The sequence below is a fragment of the Lepidochelys kempii genome, chromosome 2, assembly GCF_965140285.1.
Source record: "Lepidochelys kempii isolate rLepKem1 chromosome 2, rLepKem1.hap1, whole genome shotgun sequence".
Classification (NCBI taxonomy): Eukaryota; Metazoa; Chordata; order Testudines; family Cheloniidae; genus Lepidochelys; species Lepidochelys kempii.
Window position 1 is genome coordinate 226,297,605 of NC_136381.1, and position 16,144 is coordinate 226,313,748.

Sequence of the window (16,144 nt, forward strand, 5' to 3'; positions counted from 1 at the left end):
CTATTGTTGGCCTTCCGGTATGCCTGCCGCAGCTCTTTGGCTTTCATGCAGCACTGCTGCTGGTCTCTGTTGCAGCCTTTCCACACTCCCCGAGCAACCTGCTCGTAGAGGTCCACATTTCTACAGCTGGATCAGAGCTGTGCCTGCAGAATTTCTTTTCCCCACAGGCCCAGGAGATCCAAATATCTCCTGTGTATTCCAGGCAGGTGTGTGTCTGAAGTGTTTAGCCGGCATGGTCAGCTGGGAAGTTACACTCAACAATGGAGAGTTGGTAGGTGTGCTTGCCCAGCTAGGCAACCAGGAAAAGGAATTTCAAAAATGTGTGGGTCCTTAAAGGGGAGGGGTGTCTTCCTGTCCACCTGACCCCTGGGCAGCAGAATTCACAACGGTGACCAGAGCGGTCACTGTGGGGCATTGTGAGACAGCTGATGGAGGCCAGTAATGGTCAATGTAAGTAACGTGGTGTCTACACTGACTGTGTTGACCTACCTACAATAGAACCTCAGAGTTATGGACACCTCAAGAATGAATGTCAGACCTATCACCTGTTTTGGCAATCAGGAAGGAACTTTTTCCCCTTGGGCCAAACTGGTAGGGACCGGAGGGTTTTCTGCTTTCCTTGCTGCATTGTTAGAGGAACAACTGATGTAAAAGGAGTAGAATAGGAGTTTTATTATTAGGAGGTAATAAGGGAATGCTTAGTTCATCACAGTTTACAGCTGGTATCCAGGGAAGATTACACACAGACAAGCAATACTGAATAATAATTTTTCTATGCCCTGCTAGGGTCTCAAAACACTTTTCAAACCTTAATGAAGAGAGGTTAACACCCCCCATTTTATGACTGGAAAGATTAAATGACTTGCCCAAGACAATACCTTGGAGACTTTGAGAATGTCTCAAAGGCAGTAAAATTACATGGGATTAACAAAGAGCAGAATTTGGAACAAGAAATATGGGATTAAAGGATAGGATCTAGGATTAAAAAGACTTACTTGGACTATCATTGTTTGTTTTGTTATTTTTCTCTGTAAACTGCCTCAACAAATTTAAATTATTTATGCAAATAACCCATGGAGCAATATTTCATAATGTAATTAATTGGTTTTTGCTTGAAATGTGTTGCAGAATGTGAAAGGTGATTCTTATTCAGTAAAACCATGATGTACATCTGCAGATGTGTGCGCGCAAGCAATTGTAAAGGGAGAACTAATCAGACAGAGAAAAGTTTATGTGAACTAATCTACTTCTGGAGAAGAGGGAATATGTAAATAAATAAAATCAGGAACAAAGGTTAAAGATTTAGGTCCTCCTCCACCTTACAAAAAGGATTCAAATTATGAATAGCTGAGTAAGCCACAAAGTAAAGATATTCAAGAACATGCTCTTGTGATTTATTTTAAAATCAAATATTTTACCTTTTGACTTTAGCCAGTTGAGAGATATTTGAGAATCCACTATCAAACATGCAACAGCTCGCACAGAAAGGCTAGAAAATCTCTCACTAAAGATAAGGTAACTCACAGAAAATGAGCTCTATCTCACAAGCCTTTCTATAATAATTTTACTAATATAGTATTCTCCTAATTTGATTAGTCATTTCTATTCCCCATGCAGTATAATCTCTCTCTCCCCTCTTCCTCAGTCATGATAAAGCTACACGTGACTTTACTGTCCCATAATTCTGCCTAATTGGTTTCAGCTGTCATTTCTGAAACTGAAATGCATGGACAGCCCGAGGCTTCTGAATGGAAAAGGAAGCATTTCCAACCACATTCCCATCATGTAAAACCAGCAATGTGAAAGAGCTCTTCCATTAAAACAAAAACTGTACTATTTGGCTTCTGGCAATGACATCATTGGCAGCAGACAGATTGTATTGTTTCACTGAGGCAGCAAGACTGTTTCAAGCCATTCTTTCCTGTTAAAAAGAGTGCACACATTATTTATGCCCTAGCGGTTTTACTGACTGAAAGTTTCCCATTTTCACTAACAAATTCTTAAACTGACAATACAGTTTACCAAAAACATTGATAGCTGCAATAACATTTAAAATGGAGGTTACAAAAGATCACAGGAAAGTTAATTTTATTTAAATGAAATCTATAAAGTAATCTGTTGATTGCTATAGTACAGTTTTAGTCACCACATTTAAAATTTCTGAAGCTTCTAAGAATGTCACAGAATTCTTTACAATGGAAAGCAATGGAAATATTCATATAATGATGATCTCTATTCCCTTATATTGGAAAGGAAGGGGTTCACCACATCCCTAAAAGAATCCTCCTGAAAGCTATTTCACAAAGTGATACTCATGCAATTTTCAGACAGAGAAGGGATGGAAACAAGACCAGCAAGGCTGACGCAGCAAGGGGTCAAGGAGAAGAACATATATGAGGGATTTTAAAAAAAGAAAAACCTTTGAAAACAATTTTGCTAACAGATGTCTCTAGTGTCTTGGAATTCCCACAAACTAGCAACAAGGACAAATTTACTCAGAAACACATGAGTGATACTGTATAGAAGAAGAAAAAGCACATAATTTATGCACCAAGTCTAACCAAGGTGTTCTGTAAAGCAAACAGATATGCCACTGATATGTGATTTTCTCATGGTTTTGGTGGTTCTTTGAGGAAAACATTTTTTGGTTATTAATTAATGCAAAGTTTCCTTTAAGTACATGGAGAACTCCTGGATTTGTGCCACGGGCATAGATTACTTTCAGAGAAGGCTGAACTGTCTTTGTGGAGGGAGTTCTTGGATGTAAACTCCAAAATACATGTTCCATAGAATTGCGGAGGCAACAGGAGAGTCCAGGGCTTACTCTTGCACTTCCCTGATGGACAAAAATCCCCTCCTCTCCATATCTCTGTACCTCAGCCATCCCCCATCTCCTCCAGAGACATTTATGTCCACATACTTTTGCTTGGAAACATGTAGCTAATATGTGTGAACACACACCACATTCAAATTCAAAATAAAGCAATTAAGATACGTAAACTTATAATAATGCAATGTCAAGTGTACTTCAGATGTAAGGAGAGGAAAATGTAAGGTTCTCATAGCAATATTGCACCTCCTATAATATAAACAATAATAAATAGCATACATAAAACATTTATAAAGGAAGAGGAATAGAAGACATTGCATATGCCATATATACTTTAGTTTATATTGGTAAGAGAACTGTAACTTATTCACTTCCTAACTTTTGAGTGTTTTAAATAACAAAAGGTTAGAGCAACATATGTTTTAATATTTTAGTTTCCTTGTTTCTTCCCCAACCCTCTACCCCCAGGAACAGTAGACTAAAAGCACCTACCACTTTATACTTTAATAGCAATTTACACCTGAGGATCACAAAGCATTTTATAAACATTGATTAATTAAACCTCACCACTCCTCTCTTTGAGGTAAGTTAATTTTAATTATTATCCCCATTTCACAGTTGAGGAAAACCACATAAGAAAGGTGCTGTCGATCCAGGAATAGAGCTCAGATCTGGTTCTAAGTTATGTGCTTTAACTACATGATCATCCTCCCTCTAAGAGTAAGTCTACACTTGGAGCTGGGAGCGTGGTTTCCAGATCAAGTGGACAGACACTCATGCTAGCAGCTCTCATTTAGCTAGCATGCTAAAAACAGTAGTATAGCCATGGTAGCCCAGGCATTGGTGTGCGGCACCACAGGTTAGCTGGGTCTCAATGGGTTTGTACTTGAGGCAGCTGGCCCATGCTGCCGCTTGCCGCTGCCCGTGCTACTGTGGCTTCACTACTATTTTTCATGGGCTAGCTCCAGCAGAACCATCAAATGGGCTTGGGGTTTTTTGACTTGGAGAAGGCTTAGGATTGTGTGCTAAGAGAACTAATTGGGTGGAATTTGTGATGCAGAGGTGTGCCAGAAGGATGTGTCTGTCTTATCTAGACTACATATAATGGAATGACTACTGTAGTCAAAACAAAATGGAGCTGGTGACACAGAGGCCCATTTGCAGTTTACTACTCTGTGTCAGCTACTCTTGTCAGACCTGACATACTCATTACACCTAACACACTGTTGTCATCATCTGAATCTAAAAGGTGCCAGGTAAGAGACCATTGGAAAACTAATGACTTACTGATCATTAATATTCTTGCATGACATATGTGTAACTTTAGCGCCCTCGTGGCCAAGATGGAGTCTGCTCTGCAGGCAGCTCTGGCCAAGAGACAGCGCGCTCAGGAATGCAGCAGGAAAAATTCCCTCCACCCCACGGGCACCTGTTCAAACCCTCCCCCCCCCCCCCAGAGTGAACACACCCACCCACAGGAAAAGTACAATGGATATAATAAAGGGAAATATTTATTTACAGAGGGATGAGAGGAGAAAAACAACAATGGGAAGTACAGGGGGAGCAGTAGAACAAGGTTGCATCCAAACCAAGGCCTCACAGGCCCAGCGGTAGCACAGTCTGAAAGGGCAGACACTGAGCAATGTGTCACAGACACAGAGTTCAGGAGTCCTGAGCAAAATTCCAGTTCAATGGTGAGTCTTGGGTGCGCCTCGTCATCTTCAGCGCCAGTGAACTTTCCCCAGCAAACCCCTCCGGTGCCCTCTTCTGCCGCTCTCTGCAAAGCCACACAGAGCAACCACCTCCCCACTTAACTAGCTAGCAGCCTCCCTCCTTATTCCCAGTGCAGAGTCACAAGCCCCAGTACTCACAGCCCCATGCAGCTCTGGGCAGCAGTGATACTGGATCCAGCTCCAGGCTGTCCTTCTCTGGCGATTCCTCCCTGGCACAGTGCACCTCCTGGCTCCTGTACTTGAGTGTCCCTGATCGGCCACCCTGTCCTTCCCAGGCTTCAGGCAGGTAGCCTCTCTCCTTCACTTTTTGTCCAGGGCCTCCTGGCTGCAGCCCTTCTCTTACCCGGGCTCCAGAGCCACACCCCCAAGTTTCCATCCTTTCTCTCACTGCTCGCCCTCCCCACTGGGAAAAAGATTTAAAAGGGGCCATGCTCTCTAAACCCCAAGGGGTTACATAGGTATGGGGTGTGTACAAAGACTCTAAATATGTGCTAAAATTATGTACTTAAAATATGTTCAGCAAACAGCCTGGCCTGCCACCCCCTAACTGGTTGCCCCCAATTAAAGATAAGTTGAGGGAGGCTAGGCTACTTTGGTATGGGCATATCCAGCACAGAATTGGGAGTTATATTGGTAGATGGCCCTTACAATGATCATGGATGGAAGATGATCAAGGGAGAAGACAAAGACTTGGTTCATCAATGGATCTTAGGAAGACCAATTTGCATGACAGCCAGGTGTACAATCACAAGTTTTAGAAGAAGGCTATAAGAGTTGCCAGCCCCAAATACGGAAGTGAGATGAAAGATGAAGACAATGACAAACTCGAGCAGATTTAGCACGGGTATGTCTACAGAAGCTGGGAATCGCTTCACTCCCATTAATGGCCTGAAGCACCTTTAACCTACATTACATTCAAGGAGGGTCAACACTGCAGTTACAGGGCCTAACCATTTAGGGCCTAATTTTCACAGGTGCTGAGCACTGACTTCAACTGCAGTTAAAGGTACTCAGCATCTCAAACTCAGACCCTTAAAAATTTTAGCTCTGCCACAGGCTTGTACTACACCCTCATGCAAACCACTTAATCTCTCTTTGCCTTATTTTCCCCATCTGTAAAATGGGAATACTACTACTATATTATATCTCAGTCTCATCTGTAACACCACTTGAGAGGTGTTGGGAAGGTAAAGTCACTACTCCTCAAGTGCTTTGAGATCTTCAGATAAAGGTCATTGCAGGCCTATTATGAAGAAATATTAGTTAAAGAAAGTACATAGATACCAACTATGTTATTTCAGTGAGACAGTTAGCATCATATTGCAAAATATTAGAAAGACTTTCTACCTGGCATGCTCAGAATAAAGAGGCAGATCCTCAGCTTATGAAAATTTTCTTAGGCCTATGTTCCTTGAATTAAGTGGTCCTAAAACAATTTACACCTGTTGGGAATCTCCCATGTCTTTATTAAATGCTTATAATATAATATTTTGTAAAATAAAAAATAAATTTGTAACAAAGCAATTAGCCCTCTATGAGGATTAGCCGCTTATAAAAGGTCAAATTGAAAAATTTATCCAATTTTGTGTTGTGTGCACTAAAAAGAGTATTAACCTATTCAAGTGCAAAAACTCCGTCGAATCGTGAAGTCAACGAATGGCTACGCAGGTGGTGTCAGAGAGAAGGCTTTGGATTCTTTGATCATGGGATGGTGTTCCAAGAAGGAGAAGTGCTAGGCAGAGACAGGCTCCACCTAACAAAGAGAGGGAAGAGCATCTTCGCAAGCAGGCTGGCTAACCTAGTAAGGAGAGCTTTAAACTAGGTTCACCGGGGGAAGGAGACCAAAGCCCTGAGGTAAGTGGGGAAGTGGGATACCAGGAGGAAGCACGAGCAGGAGCGCGCGAGAGGGCAGGGCTCCTGCCTCACACTGAGAAAGAGGGACGATCAGCGAATTATCTCAAGTGCCTATACACAAATGCAAGAAGCCTGGGAAACAAGCAGGGAGAACTGGAGGTCCTGGCACAGTCAAGGAATTATGATGTGATTGGAACAACAGAGACTTGGTGGGATAACTCACATGACTGCAGTACTGTCATGGATGGATATAAACTGTTCAGGAAGGACAGGCAGGGCAGAAAAGGTGGGGGAGTTGCACTGTATGTAAGAGAGCAGTATGACTGCTCAGAGCTCAAGTATGAAACTGCAGAAAAACCTGAGAGTCTCTGGATTAAGTTTACAAGTGTGAGCAACAAGGGTGATGTCATGGTGGGAGTCTTCTACAGACCACCGGACCAAGGGGATGAGGTGGACGAGGCTTTCTTCTGGCAACTCACGGAAGTTACTAGATAGCAGGCCCTGGTTCTCATGGGAGACTTCAATCACCCTGATATCTGCTGGGAGAGCAATACAGCGGTGCACAGACAATCCAGGAAGTTTTTGGAAAGTGTAGGGGACAATTTCCTGGTGCAAGTGCTGGAGGAACCAACTAGGGGCAGAGCTCTTCTTGACCTGCTACTCACAAACCGTGAAGAATTAGTAGGGGAAGCTAAAGTGGATGGCAGGCAGTGGGAGGCAGTGACCATGAGATGGTCGAGTTCAGGATTCTGACACAAGGAAGAAAGGAGAGCAGCAGAATACGGACCCTGGACTTCAAAAAAGCAGACTTTGACAACCTCAGGGAACTGATGGGCAGGATCCCCGGGGAGAACAACATGAGGGGAAAAGAAGTCCAGGAGAGCTGGCTGTAGTTTAAAGAATCCTTATTGAGGTTACAGGGACAAACCATCCCAATGTGTAGAAAGAATAGTAAATATGGCAGGCAACCAGCTTGGCTTAACAGTGAAATCCTTGCTGATCTTAAACACAAAAAAGCAGCTTACAAGAAGTGGAAGATTGGACAAATGACCAGGGAGGAGTATAAAAATATTGCTCGGGCATGCAGGAGCGAAATCAGGAAGGCCAAATCACATTTGGTGTTGCAGCTAGCAAGAGATGTTAAAAGTAACAAGAAGGGTTTTTTCAGGATTGTTAGCAACAAGAAGAAAGTCAAGGAAAGTGTGGGCCCCTTACTGAATGAGGGAGGCAGCCTAGTGACAGAGGATGTGGAAAAAGCTAATGTACTCAATGCTTTTTTTGCCTCTGTCTTCACAAACAAGGTCAGCTCCCAGACTACTGCACTGGGCAGCACAGCATGGGGAGGAGGTGACCAGCCCTCTGTGCAGAAAGAAGTGGTTCGGGACTATTTAGAAAAGCTGGACATGCACAAGTCCATGGGGCTGGACGCGTTGCATCTGAGAGTGCTAAAGGAGTTGGCGGATGTGATTGCAGAGCCATTGGCCATTATCTTTGAAAACGCATGGCGATCAGGGGAGGTCCCGGACGACTGGAAAAAGGCTAATGTAGTGCCCATCTTTGAAAAAGGGAAGGAGGATGATCTGGGGAACTACAGGCCAGTCAGCCTCACCTCAGTCCCTGGAAAAATCATGGAACAGGTCCTCAAGGAATCAATTCTGAAGCACTTAGAGGAGAGGAAAGTGATCAGGAACAGTCAGCATGGATTCACCAAGGGCAAGTCATGCCTGACTAATCTAATTGCCTTCTATGATGAGATAACTGGCTCTGTGGATGAGGGGAAAGCAGTGGACATGTTGTTCCTTGACTTTAGCAAAGCTTTTGACACAGTCTCCCACAATATTCTTGCCAGCAAGTTAAAGTAGTATGGGCTGGATGAATGGACTATAAGGTAGATAGAAAGCTGGCTAGGTTGTCGGGCTCAACAGGTAGTGATCAGTGACTCCATGTCTAGTTGGCAGCCGGTATCAAGCAGAGTGCCCCAAGGGTTGGTCCTCGGGCTGGTTTTGTTCAATATCTTCATTAATGATCTGGAGGATGGCGTGGATTGCATCCTCAGCAAGTTTGCAGATGACACTAAACTGGGAGGAGTGGTAGATACACTGGAGGGCAGGGATAGGATACAGAGGGACCTAGACAAATTGGAGGATTGGGCCAAAAGAAATCTGATGAGGTTCAACAAGGACAAGTGCAGAGTCCTGCACTTACGATGGAAGAATCCCATGCACCGCTACAAACTAGGGACCGAATGGCTAGGCAGCAGTTCTGCAGAAAAGGACCTAGGGGTTACAGTGGACGAAAAGCTGGATATGAGTCAACAGTATCCCCTTGTTGCCAAGAAGGCCAATGGCATTTTGGGATGTATAAGTAGGGGCATTGCCAGGAGATCGAGGGACGTGATCATTCCCCTCTATTTGACGTTGGTGAGGGCTCATCTGGAGTACTGTGTCCAGTTTTGGGGCCCCCACTACAAGAGGGATGTGGAAAAATTGGAAAACGCCCAGCAGAGGGCAACAAAAATAATTAGGGGACTGGAACACATAACTTATGAGGAGAGGCTGAGGGAACTGGGATTGTTTAGACTGCGGCAGAGAAGAATGAGGGGAGATTTGATAGCTGCTTTCAACTAACCTGAAAGGGGGTTCCAAAGAGGATGAATCTAGACGGTTCTCAGTGGTAACAGATGACAGAACAAGGAGTAATGGTCTCAAGATGCAGTGAGGGAGGTTTAGGTTGGATATTAAGAGAAACTTTTTCACTAGGAGGGTGGTGAAGCACTGGAATGTGTTACCTAGGGAGGTGGTGAAATCTCCTTCCTTAGAAGTTTTCAAGGTCAGGCTTGACAAAGCCCTGGCTGGGATGATTTAGTTGGGGATTGGTCCTGCTTTGAGCATGGGGTTGGACTAGATGACCTCCTGAGGTCCCTGCCAACCCTGATATTCTATGATTCTATGAACATGTATCGTGTTTAAGGAAATAAAATATTTCCAGTGAGATTTGTCATCAGACAGGACAGCTCACTCATTTCTAAAGATTTCATTTACCTGTTTGACTCAGAAACTATCTGTCCTTGATTGCTTGGATTTTTTTGGTCAAACTTAACATTTATACGGAGTTTATAAAAGGGTTAATAGATGTAAATCATGATACAGAGATAAGCAATGTGTTATGATTATAGGAATATCAGTGGAAGGTGTTCTAAATGGTTATAATCCATAGTTACAAGCAATTTATTGATCAGTTGCACAATTGATTAACCATTTGTTAAAACATCTATTAATTATTTATTAATGCTTGGGTCAGTCCATCCAATTTCAGTTGTGAGAGAAATGAAAAAAAAAGCAGAAAACCCCATTGAAATTCCACAAAGTTTGTCTGGAGGGGCCAGGGTTGAATGCCCCCCTAAGTGGCATCATTACCCCTCCAATTCTATGGAAACCCTTCAATATGCTCAGCAAATCTTCCCTCCCTCTCAGACACTGTCTACTTTTCACACTCATTTCTTCGTTCGTTCCTTCTGACTCCTATGTCTATATCTCCCTTCTCCTCCTTGTGTGCCAAGCAAACTTCCTTTTTCGCCCTCAGAAATCCCTGCAGAAATCTCACTTCCTCAAGCTAGTGTTGTTTCCATCACCAAACTGCACTCCAGCTTTAGCAGGACCTGGTCTCATATCTATTCATTAAAAAAGGTTTGAAAAACAATGCTTTCCCTAGAGCTTTATTCCCTTATCACCTGTTCTCCATCTACAGGATTTCCTCTCCCTCTGCTCCTCCACCCATGTTCTATTGGCTTTTTCACTGAGCAGTCCAATGTAAATGTTTCGTTTCTTCTCTGTGCAGAGACCAGGGGGCCCGCAGGGTAAAAGAAATGGGAAAAGCAGCTTTCTCCCTCCCCTACTAAAAGCAAATGGAGAGCTCCTCGCTTCACCCCTTTCCCAGACTTGGGGGAACCCTGTTCCCTCAGATCTCCCCCTCCTTTCTGGCTGGTGAAGGAAGGACTCACTAAGCACTGCAATCAGAGGTGGAGCAGCAAGAGAAGCTGGTGCCTGGCTGGAGAGTTTCTGGGCTTCTCAAGTCTTTACTGACAGTGAAGCAGGAGCAGCCACTGACAGGAGAGGAAAATAGGAGATTCCTGCTTTGGATCCATCTACTTTTCACTCCTGTACAAAAAGATCTCTCTTCCCACTAACTTTCCCTCTCCCACAGAGGAGAGAGACCCCCACTCCTTGTTCCCTCTTCCTTCCAAAGGGAGAAGGGAAGGAGACTCCCTTCACCACCAGCTCCCCTTCTCCTCCTGAGATTTCAGACACGAGAGGCAGATGAGTGACCCCGTATATAGTTTGCATAGTAATCTGGGACCCTAAAGGGCACAGATAAATGTAAAAGAATTTGACTCACTAATGCAGATTTTATGACATATCAACGTTTTTAATGATCTCTTTATTTTCAACTAGTATAATTCTACTCTTCTGACAAATAAGACAAAAGCATTTTGATCTAAGTTATCAAAAAATGACTATCTATTTAGGGTGCCCAACTTAAAAAAAATCTTAAAGGGGCCTGATTTTCAGATGGAAGGTGCTCAATGTTTTCTTAAATCAGGCCCCTTTAAGGGGTCTCAAGATGGGCACCCAGTCACTAATCATTTTTGAAAATTCAGGTCTGTGGCTCTTTTAATTGTAACACACTACATAGTTGTACAAACTGTGTTTATGTCAAACAAGAAACATATTTCTGCCATAGGACAGAGTGCAAAAAATAGGAATGAATGCAATTTATTAAGCCAATTCATTGCTTAAGCAAACTATGTTTTGGGTCTTGTAATCAACCAATGAGAATTAACTTATATCTTTAATGGGAAGTAATTTTAAAAAATAAGAGACACACAAAGATTAAAATAGGAAAGGTAAACTGAAAATCCTTGGTTTAAAATTATATAGTCTTGTTAGTCTGGGAGCTTTTTCCCCCCATTAATAGCATAGTTGAGGCATAAATATAATTATTCCTCACTAAGAATCATGCTTTCAATTATCACATATCTGTTCTCATTTCAGTTCTTGTTCATAAATATTAAAAGCATAATGAAAAGTATTACTAGATATATTCATTTTTCATATGCCAAGTACTGAAGGACATAATAACCAGTTCAGTTATTGATAATATATCTGCATAATTATGTGTCATACTACAAATCTCATTAATGTTTAGAGATTGCATTGTACTAAGCTTGTACCGTTTACTGGAGATTTTTTAAATTAGTTTAATGTTTATGGATAAATTTGTCTTCCTTCTAAAAAGACAAATGAAGAACTAATAATTCCAACTAGCGCCAAGTTTAGTAAAAGCAGACATGAAACCTTCTTCAAGGAGCTCTGCTTCATCTCTCACCTGCAACCCTCATCACTTCCTCTGTTGGCTCAGTGTGAACGTGGCTTATGCACCTTTCTGTAGCTGGAACACCCCACAAGGTCATACCATCTTCTGACAGGGCCTTTACAGGAGGGGAGCAAACAGTCATGCTCCTCTACTGGAGTGTGCTGGTGAATAGGCTTTTGTCTGCAGTCTCATAAGCCACAAAGTGCATTTTCAGGAATAGGGGAGATAAAAATAGAAGATAATTCCACTATTAAAGATGAGTCAAAATATTTTTCATTTGATTTTGGAGAAATTGTGCTAATATTATTTACAAATGGCCTAAAAAAATACACTATAAAAATTGGGAAGCAAACATACATACTATCCTACAGGGAAAAGCAACTAACTCCGGGGGAGGAGGGCATCAGCCACCCAGCACACAACATACTGCACTGCAGGAAGGGGAAATACTTAATCAAGGACCCAAGGAGAAACTCTGAATCTTAAAAAAATTGACATCAACTGCAACATTCACACAGAGCGCATCAGACTTTTATTTTTAGGGACTTGTGTAACAAACCCCTATACAGCTAACTACATAGTACCAAATTTACCTGCCACAGAAAGATGAAAGACCGAGTCAATCCTACCAAGATTTGAAACAATGGTTCCAGGGAGTCCAAATATTCCTCTCTATTCAGGGAATAGCAGGTGCCTTTCAGTCAATCAGTTATAAATTTAAATTTTTCTCTTTAGTCTTCTGTTCAGCAGAGCTTGAATAATGCTCAATTATTCATGAATACTTAGTCGATGTAATAATCGCCAAAGCATGCTAAGAATTATGCCCTAATATTAAACTACAGTATATATTATCCAACACTGATATTAGTTCTGTCATTCAGATGGTGCACGTCTCTCCTGGGACTGAAGGATGTGGGGTCACATATCACACCAGGACTTTGCTTTATATGCAAAGCGGACAACATTTCACTGTGGGACCAGAGGAGGTGTTTCTGTCAGATGAGTTGTCAAACAAGGACCTTCCTTCCTGATTCTGGTGGCCATCAGTGGAAGTTAAAAAAAATTTGGAGGGGCGGGGGGGACTTTGATTATATATATAAAAAATAAAATCAATCGACTATGTAGACAGACAAAATTCCAATAAAGCAACTTCCATTTTGAGCTATTGCTGAGCAGATAATGGGGGTCACATTTGCCTATCCAGTCACTATACTATCCATTTCTAACTCATTACTGTAAAGCATTTTGCAATACTTTGAGTCTGAAGGGTGTTACATGAAACTAAACTCCGTTCTACTGTTTCACGGTCAGCTCTGAAATTGGACAGCCCTGATAATCTAAAGTATGCCATCAGTATTAATTTATCTATGGAATCATCACCAAATTGATAACCTCCTGGCTCCATTTGCTGAGCGCTCTTTCAGATCACTAACCATTCATCACTTATTTAATTACTCCATCTCAAAAGATTTTTATTAAGTTTGAAATTGTCATTAGTAAGAATATAATAATAGTTCTAAGATTTCACTTTTAGAGCAGCAAAACATCATTATAAAATCAGCAATAGGTAGGAACTAAAGCAAACATGAACCTCCAGTAAGGTCTTTAGGCCTCAATCCTGCAAATACTTATGCACATGTTTAACTTTACTCAAAAGTAGTCCCACTGCCTTCAGTGGGATCACTCACATGCATCAAGTTAAGCCCAGGTGTAGCTGTTTGAGATGTTGGGCATTTTAGACTTGCAGATGATTAGACTAGATATGACAGTTGGATGATAGATAGAAAATGCATTAAAAATGTCGGTTGCAAAGTCAAACACTCAGAAATCAGGAAAAAGTCCAATTTAACTAATTTTACCCCGGCAACCTTAATTTCTACCCCTTTCTGAACTCATCTAATGAAATGACAGAGGCCAGGGTCCTGTGAAAAGCATGTGAGCATGTAATTGAAGACTATATCATAATGCATATGAACAGGGAGTCAGAATTAAGGTTGCATGGGTTATCTTAAAATGGACTTTTCCTAACTTACCAGTGCTAAACTTTGCAATCTAAATAGCACAGATAACAGATTTTTGTAAGTAATCTCTTTCAAACTCTTTCTTATTAAAAGGGTAAAGCAGATTTTGTTATGTACAACTGGAACAACTTCCCCATCAGGCACCATCAGGAGAGTCAGAACCTTGAACTTGCTGAACAGACTTCTACTACTTGAGATGTAGGACTAATTGTATTCAATGGCAATGGGAGAAGGCTGTCATGAAGGGAAGGGGATGGATTGCCTGCACCATGTTCTGGGTCCAGTGAATTGTAGAGTGAGTCCTTCTTGATCTCTCTTCCTACATGCCACCCTGTGTTTGGGTGGAGTTCCTGCACCACATGGTACCCCATATATTGTTGAATTTCACTGTTGCAAAAGGATCCATAATGGTTATTGAAGTTATTTCCTCATATCATTACCAATTACTTTTGAGTACTATAACTTGGAAACTGAAATGGCCTCAGTCTTGCAAGGTCCTGAGCACCCTCAACTTCCAATGAGTTAATGGGAGTTGAAAGTACTCAGCACCTCATAGGTGTAAGCCTTAAGACCCCAGTTCAGAAATCATTTATAAGTTCAATGGGACTGCTCGCAGGCACAAAATTAAGCAAGTGTCATACATTTTTTTGCAGGAGAAGGGCATATGCATTTTTAACTCCATATGGGGGAGGTGTAAATATTAGAGATGGTTGGGAAAAGCAAGATGTTTGAAAGGACAAAAAAAGGCAACAAATTCCATGAAATTTCTCATGGAAAACATTTTTCATTTCTCAGCCAGCACTACTAAATAGAGCTAAACAGTAGTTGACATAAGATCGCAAAACTGTATTCATGTAAAATTATACAAATATATCTCCACTGTCTGTTACATAATATTAGATGTCAAGACTTTTTTAATGCTGATTCAGTTTATAAGTTAGGCACACTGGAATAATTGATTAAACAAAAGGAATCAGATTTGTGTTGATGTCTCTACACCTGATGTAGGGAAACAGTGATGTATGCAGCTGCTCTGCACTAGTCTTCTGTAGTCAAATAACCACATTATTAAAATATATCATTTATATGCAAACCAACGAGGTGAACGTCTTCTCTAGATGATAAACAGTGTACTTCATCTTGTAAAAATTAAGTGATGCTACCGAGAAGAGGGGGAAAAACTACTATACTCTCTTAAGTATTAATCCAGTCCATATTAATTTTATGATAAAATCAGTCAAAGTTTAAAAAACCAAACTAATAACGCAAAAAATGCAGAGCCTTATTGGCTACAGTACAATGACAGATATTCTATTAAAGCCAAATCTCCTCTAGACTCATTTGTTTCGTATAAATTACATGTTCTTAGATCCATCTGTGAAAACTGGGAGGTTAATTATGATGGTACATTGCATGATTCCACAGCTAAATGCTGAAGTAGTTCTACACCGGTACCATATGTCTGTCTTAGGAAAATGTAGAAAGATTAATTAGGAGTTCAAGCCCAAGATTTGGGAAAGTAATACTCTGAACACAATTAGATCGTTACACTGTGTACTATGCAAATGAAGTTTTAATTAATAGCTGAAACATCAGTCGGGGGAAAAATAAATCTATGAAGCCTAAATTGTATGCATCAGAGTTTCCTTACTGACATTGCTTACTAAAGAAGGTCCTTTCAGAAACCATGCACAACAAAAGTCATTTTCAGTTGTCACACTCATAGATATTACCTGTAGAGCATTTTAATCCTATTTGCTCTCCTTACCTATTTTTTAATTACCATCTATCCTGACACTAAAGAAAATGTTCTCACAAATAGGCCAGGCCCAGGACACATGTTAAATAAACCAGCTGAAAAGTCATTTTAACATTACAGTGACCGGAAGTGTTCTTACAGCCACTTAACCGCCTCAGAGACAGGGCTATTGTAGCAAGCTTTCCAGTTTCAAGATATTCCATTACAAAACAGCTCCTTTTATAATATTCACTCTTACAGAGAGAGCAATGGGTTATCATGTGCCTGTTCCAAATCCCACTGAAGTTAATGAGAGTTTTTCCATTTACTTCAATGGGCTTTGGATCATTCCCTAAAACTAGGCTTGGCAGAATTCCATTTTTATTTTTTCATAATTTCAATGGATAACAACATTTCTTTTAAAGTACTTTTTTTTATTTTGATCAATTTAAATTTTCACAGTTGCTGGCTGTAAGAGGGAGGTCAGACAATTATTTCTCGACAGTACATACTGAGATTCAAAATATTATAACTTATAATCATAAAAACAAATATTCAAAATCCCATATCAAAATATACAAACTAAATATCCTTA

At 41.1% G+C, this 16,144-nt stretch overlaps 1 protein-coding gene across 3 annotated transcripts in view; it reads right to left on the bottom strand.

Annotated features, from left to right (window-relative positions):
• CDK14 (cyclin dependent kinase 14) overlaps positions 1 to 16,144 on the bottom strand; it is a 495,570-nt gene that overhangs the window by 258,790 nt on the left and 220,636 nt on the right. The window lies entirely within an intron of this gene.